The following is a 7500-nucleotide window of genomic DNA, read 5'->3' as shown; positions in this document are numbered from 1 at the left end:
TTTTACATGGTTTGCAGTGATTTCTAAGGTAGGAAAAAAACCCTTTAGTGATTTTGTCAAAGTATAAATACGTGCAATGTAACTACTGATTATCCATTTTAACTGAGACAGTACCTATTAGTGTCTTGTCTGATCTCCTTGACCTTGTGTGGAAGTATAATCGAAAGCGGCCCCTTGATAAGTACCAAGCTGAGTTATATGTTATCACTGCATACTTCCCAGTTATTTCAACCGTGGTTCCATTCATTTTACCACAGTACAATCTACTTGAACCACTCCTCTCATCAGAAATTTTTAAATAATCATTGCTGTTGAAGAAATAAATATACGTGTAATAACGTGTGATAACGACAACTCTTAAGTGGGAGAGAGAGGGGGGGGGGGAGGGGGTGGGGGAAGTGTTTTCGAGGGTTTCGTGCAGGGATGCTTCCTTTCTTTTAGGATGATCGATTTTGATTTTGATTTTGATGGTGTATGGTGTTCTTCTTCTTCTTCTTCGTTATACTGGCACTATAATCTAGAAATTCATGAGCAGCGGGCACAAAGTAAAATGCTTCTTTTTTTTCTTTTCCTTTCTTATCCACAGATCAAATAATGCTATGACTTTCATATATTTTTCATAACGCGTGACTTGATTTTTGTTTAAAATACATTGCATTCCTTTTTTTTCTCAATATGTGCATCAGTCCCATTTACATTGCGCGTTTTCCCTTCATGTTAGTTTCATTACTATACTTGGGTATAGAATTCATGTCATATGAATCAGCAGATCTCTAACCACAAACCGCACTGCGTCAACTTCATACTTACTAGCGTGATCCTTTACACCAACGAGACCCGAAATCAAAGTCGATAATGCTGATTATCAATGATCTGCTTCTTGGTATTGGAACCCAATAAATGCAGTGCACGCCGTATCCCTCCTTCGAGAATGTTAGCGAATTATTCACCACTGGATCACAGTCTATGAAAAGGTTAAAGTATTCACAGTCAGACTCCAGTAAAAACGGAGGAGCTTACATTGTATAACACCATCTCGTATGTAAGAACATACGAGTCGGTTTTTCTTCGCCTAAAATCATAACTGATATTGCGCAGACTGATATTAGAGCATTTATCTGGTGTATAGCGCTATCTATCTGTTGAACAACCAGGGCCTGGTGTAAGCAGACAATGCTTTGTTACCTTGTAGTCCACCTGAGAACTTTGACTAAGAAAAGGCACAAGGGGTTAAGACCGTACTTATTTCTCATTTAATAAACTACACAAATGCAAGCAACAGGCTCGTTCTCTTTTAAGGTGCAAGTTAAAAGTGTTGTATTTTGGTGTCCACAAAATAAGTGTAAGTAAGTGTTGCCACTCTTCACGAGTAAAGTTCCCTCATATGGAAGCCATGTTACTAAGCTGCATCACAAAAATGATTGCAAAATTACTATACTGGAATGAGCGAAAAAGGATCACGATCAGCAAACATAACAGACTGAGAGTATCGTTTTGAAAAGCGTCTTGTAAGTTATTAGACGGTACTTGAAGCAAAGCGAGTTTTCATTAAGGGCAGATGTCTTTTTCCGTCTCGCTCACGATTCCAGGTCAAACAAAAGCCATCCACGAAAGCCAATTTATAAACCATTATAAATTAAAGTTGATGTGACAACCATGACCTGTGCGAGGGATATGCATTTGAGCCTAGGCTTTCTCTGTTACAGAGCAATCTTGTTTCACGTGAACGTCACACCATGCACTTCATCCAATCACATTCTAGGTGCCTCGTGCTTTGAACTAGTATGTCGAGTCCGACCTTTGCTACTGTCATTCCAGTTCTGTCTTTATTGCGAAAAAACTTAAGCTCAGAAGCATCTTCACTCAAATTCCCTCCCTTCGCTCCCTCTTTCATACCTGGTGCCTCAATAGCATGTCCCAGGACACGTCATGGGGAATTATGGTAGCTAGTACACTATCTGTGGACTTGTTACAGTTAATGACCTATTTTAAAATGGACTCACGCAATGATTGCATGTCAGTGACTCTCTTTTCTAATATGAAGGGTTCAATCCCCGTTTGTGCTTTGTCAAATAATTATCTAGTAAATATTGTGAAATAAACTACGGGTTGGGGTGAAGTGTTCCCATACGGGTCACCCATTTCCCCATAGAATCACTGTACTAGGGTTGTGTGCCTTCTGATCGTGCACGGTTACCATATAAACCAGGGGGCGCAACCCTAGATAGGCAAGGACCTCTCATGTGAGGGGTTGTAACCCTCTGGAGAGGATTGTGGCCTTGGGGATTGTAACCCCTTGGCGAGGATTGTAACCTCGCATTGCCAACTTGTTGTCATAGCCTTGGGGATTGTAACCCCTTGGAGAGGATCGCAACCTCTCTTGCCGGGCAACTTAGCTGTTCTACCTTTTCATGACCTACTAATGGAGTACTTCATCTCCTACCCCATTACCCCACAAACTGTTGTCTCTTACACTTGTTGTCATGGGTTGGGAACATTAAATGGGAAGAAGAATGTAAAATAACAATATTTTGTTGTGTACCTTGACCAAAGGCGTGATTGTTCCCTTTCCATACAAAGAGGAACAGCAACAAAAAAAAATGTTTTCCAAACAGAAGCACTTGCATGTCTGGGGCAACGCTTGATCTTTGCATAAAATTCTTGTCCCCTGTACATAAAGATTACAAACAGTATTTGTGAAGCGAAGTCTTTATTTTATGAGGATTAAACGTAATAGCCATTGGCTGATGAACGGGAACTCCATGTCCTGCCCTTTGCGATCAATGTGTGGGACCTTCAACACCTCGCAGAGTCTTTTGAACAAGGATTGTGAGACGGGGCTTAGGGATTAAAGTCCCTATCTGAGAGAACTTGAAGATTCGAACCATTTGTAATCACAAAGATATTTTAAGACCAGGAGTGTTGGTCCAGCCGGAGTCGAACGCACATGAATAAAAGAACCTTTGTTTCGACAGCAAATAGATCTCTGGTTGGCACATTAATGACAATAAGTGACGTAACGGTGAGTATCGCTATAGTACACAACCCCACCCCTTTTCCCAATTAAAAATTAAATCTCTCTATCATCCGTGAGAACTAGTGTTGTGACACTACAGGGGCATCCAACGAGAATATAGTTCAAAACCACTTAGACATAGCACCTTTAAACGTATTTTAGTAATTGAACGGTAGATATAGTCATCTTTTTATCCCCTAACAATTTTTCAACTCTTCGGATTGCCTAGCTGAAAGTCTAGTGATCCGAAAATTATAGGCATCAAGACTAACCTTTACGAAAATTTTAGCCAGAAAAAAGGCTGCCGAAAATTCTAGGTGACCTTTTTAGGGTAAAAATATGTTTAAAATGGGCAATTATATCACTTTTTAAGCAGTTCGAAAATCCTAGGACAGGCAGGCAAGCAAGAAATTTCACAACAAATGTTCCGAAAATTCTAGATCTCAAATCGTCTTCCGAACAGATATTTTCCAAAAATTGACGTTGGGTACCCCTGACACTAGCCCCACACAATTCAAGCTCGCAGCAGCTGTTGTTTATTTTCAATGATTTCAAAACTACTACTCGGCCTACCATACGAAGATAGAGAAATCCACAGCTTTCCAAAAATATTGTTTTCCAAACACGTTGCAATATGCCTCTATTCATGTCCATTTGAAATTATGGCTGCTGGCTTAATTAAAATGTATAGCTGACACCAGTTTGCTATAAATTTGCATAAATACATGACAAAAAATTGAAACGCGCGCTTTACTGTCAAGTATATGGAAAACCTCATTTTATTTATTTTACACAGTGGAAAATTTTACCTTGAATACATTTCTATGAGAACTAAAGAATTCCAAAGAATTTCGACTACTGTTGTTCATAAAAGAATATGTCATAACTCAATCTGTATTGAGAACAGGTTTGGGGTCAATAAAGATTACGTTTCACTGAAGAACTTATTTAAATTCTTGTTTACGTTATCCAATGATGTCACGAATAAGTTACCAAAGGTAGTATAAGATTTAATTATCATTCTGACCACTCTTTGTGGAGAGGGTTTTTCTTTCTTTTTCGAGAGAAATTGGTGTTAAATTAAAAAAAAAGCAATGAACATTCCTGGTTATCTTCTCCATTGATGTCAGGAATGAAATGAAAATATAGAGAGTGATCTTTATGTAACAGTCAGCGAAATATGCAATCATAGAGTAAGCACCTTTGCAACAAGATAAGAATGGACATGTCATGTAGAGTAGATCTTTACACCGACGAATAAACCATTAAGACTATTAAAGAGACTTTTATTTAAAATAACTCCTCTACGGCAAAGTAAAGAAACATTGCATTTAAGGTGGTATGATACCTTAAAAATGGCAAAAAATGCGAGAACTTTCCAAAAAAATTTTATGCGCTTTTTAAGTCCACAATTTAACTTAGATTAACCCTACTATTTTATTTTTTAAGAGAAATTTATTTTGTATTGATAATTCACTTATTTGTGAGGTCAAGTTTTTGGTTGCCAGGGGCAACAGCTTTGTTTACACTTTGTTTCTATGGGAAAAACAACGCGTAAAACTTGTTTTCGTTCAAAAAACGACCATTGCGTGACAAGGGATTCTTCCTTGCAACGTACATGACCACTATTACCATGCCGAGGGCTGTATGAGCCCGCGCGACACAATCATAGACTTCATAGTCAGTTTTTCCAAAGTAACTTTACATCTTGCCTGTATTATCATTATAAAGCAGTAAAAATGTCTGTATGCCATATACAATAAAATTAACACGAGGCGCCGCAGCGTAGCCCATGAGCTAATCAGTGAATAAAATAGAAACGAAATCTAACGTTATAACCAAAAAACTAACATCATCATTATAAAACCTGTTAAAACCGATAGTGTATATATGTATGAGATTGTCCTTCTTTTCAGAGTTGGCCTACGAGTTAAATCACCACTTTAAAAGTGCGTGCAATATTTAGAGTCCCTGAGAGACACGCCTTCTGCATCTTCTTGAGCACACCTTTAGCTTTGCTGCCTACTAGCTTCTGTAGAGTGACATCCAAGTCCTTGGACCGTCCCCCGAGTACATCTAAGATGATATTGCACTGGTTGGTCTCGTACCCTGGGTATCTCTGCTTCAATTCCGATCTGAGTGGCGCATACTTCATGGTCTTCTCAGAAGTCTTCTTGTCGCGGTTGCTCACGCAGGGGCAGCTCATCTCCAAGGCTATCACTTGCTTATCTCTGTTGTTAACGATCCTAGCGTCTACTCTATTTGCTCTGAGCTCTTGGTACTCTCCACATACCGGAACATCCCAGTACGCCTGTACCTCTGCTGTTTCATAAACTGACTGTGGCTTGATAGGTGAATACCACGGTGGTACAGTGTCTATGAGGCCCAAGTCAAAGATGATCTCGAAGAACAGGACATTCAAGACGGCGTCATGTCTTGCAAGGTACTTGGTTTGTGCAAGCGCAGGGCAGGAAGATAAGATGTGGGCCATGCCCTCCGGCGCTGTACCACATATCCTACATGCCGAGTCACTATTATTGCTCACACGTGTCTTATGGATAGTGTACAACCGTGTAATTATTATTATTATTTTTATTATTATTGTTGTTGTTGTTGTTGTTATTACTATTATTATAATAATTATTATTATTATATATTATTATTATGCTTAAACGTAAATCGTCTTTACAAGGTTCTTTTCCTCAGCATCATCTTTTTTGAAAATTGAAAATGTGAGATTAAATTGCAAAGGACAGCAATTGTAGTAAACATGAAAAGAACGCTGAGTAATCTTTCAGTATTTTAGAGAAAATGTTTAATATGGCAAATTAATTAACTCACGTAACCAGAACTGAAAAATGTACATGCTACTTCCAATATCGTATCTTTAAAACGGCGTCAACGAGATACCGACGAAACTAAACTCATTTATAATATTAAGAATATAATTAGATAAGAAATAAACAGTTACCTACCCGAAAATATTAGGTTTGATTTGATAAAACAAGCGCAGCTTTAGTTTACCAGATAAACTCCAACGATAAGGCTGGGAACAGCCGTTTTCCCTTTTTCACTTATTAGAATTGGAAAAGAGAATTACAGGTGCAGACCCTTATTATTATTTTTTTAAAATTTATTTAACATAACAGAAGTTTACATTGCACAAGATACATATATAAAAAAAAGAAAATAAAACAAATACAACTCATGATGCACGAGAACTAGGTGACTAATCAAAGAGGGCGAATAAAGTAAATTAAATCATGTAAATTTCTCAACCTTATATTTAAAATTAATCTTATTAACAAATTCAGATAAAATAATCGAGCTCTCTTTTAGCTTGTTTGCAGACCCTTATTAATAATTTATATTATACTGGCATAGCAAATGCTCCACTCTTTGTGGAGAGGGTTTTTCTTTCTTTTTCGAGAGAAATTGGTGTTAAATTAAAAAAAAAAAGCAATGAACATTCATGGCTATCTTCTCCATTGATGTCAGGAATGAAATGAAAATATAGAGAGTGATCTTTATGTAACAGTCAGCGAAATATGCAATCATAGAGTAAGCACCTTTGCAACAAGACAAGAATGGACATGTCATGTAGAGTAGATCTTTACACCGACGAATAAACCATTAAGACTATTAAAGAGACTTTTATTTAAAATAACTCCTCTACGGCAAAGTAAAGAAACATTGCATTTAATTAACTTTACATCTTGCCTTTATTATCATTATAAAGCAGTAAAAACGTCTGTATGCCATATACAATAAAATTAACACGAGGCGCCGCAGCGTAACCCATGAGCTAATCAGTGAATAAAATAGAAACGAAATCTAACGTTATAACCAAAAAACTAACATCATCATTATAAAACCTGTTAAAACCGATAGTGTATATATGTATGAGATTGTCCTTCTTTTCAGAGTTGGCCTACGAGTTAAATTACCACTTTAAAAGTGCGTGCAATATTTAGAGTCCCTGAGAGACACGCCTTCTGCATCTTCTTCAGCACACCTTTAGCTTTGCTGCCTACTAGCTTCTGTAGAGTGACATCCAAGTCCTTGGACCGTCCCCCGAGTACATCTAAGATGATATTGCACTGGTTGGTCTCGTACCCTGGGTATCTCTGCTTCAATTCCGATCTGAGTGGCGCATACTTCATGGTCTTCTCAGAAGTCTTCTTGTCGCGGTTGCTCACGCAGGGGCAGCTCATCTCCAAGGCTATCACTTGCTTATCTCTGTTGTTAACGATCCTAGCGTCTACTCTATTTGCTCTGAGCTCTTGGTACTCTCCACATACCGGAACATCCCAGTACGCCTGTACCTCTGCTGTTTCATAAACTGACTGTGGCTTGATAGGTGAATACCACGGTGTTACAGTGTCTATGAGGCCCAAGTCAAAGATGATCTCGAAGAACAGGACATTCAAGACGGCGTCATGTCTTGCAAGGTACTTGGTTTGTGCAAGCGCCGGGCAGGAAGA

Source organism: Montipora capricornis, chromosome 14, assembly GCF_036669925.1.
Source record: "Montipora capricornis isolate CH-2021 chromosome 14, ASM3666992v2, whole genome shotgun sequence".
NCBI lineage: Eukaryota > Metazoa > Cnidaria > Anthozoa > Scleractinia > Acroporidae > Montipora > Montipora capricornis.
Note: the sequence above shows the minus strand (reverse complement) of the source record.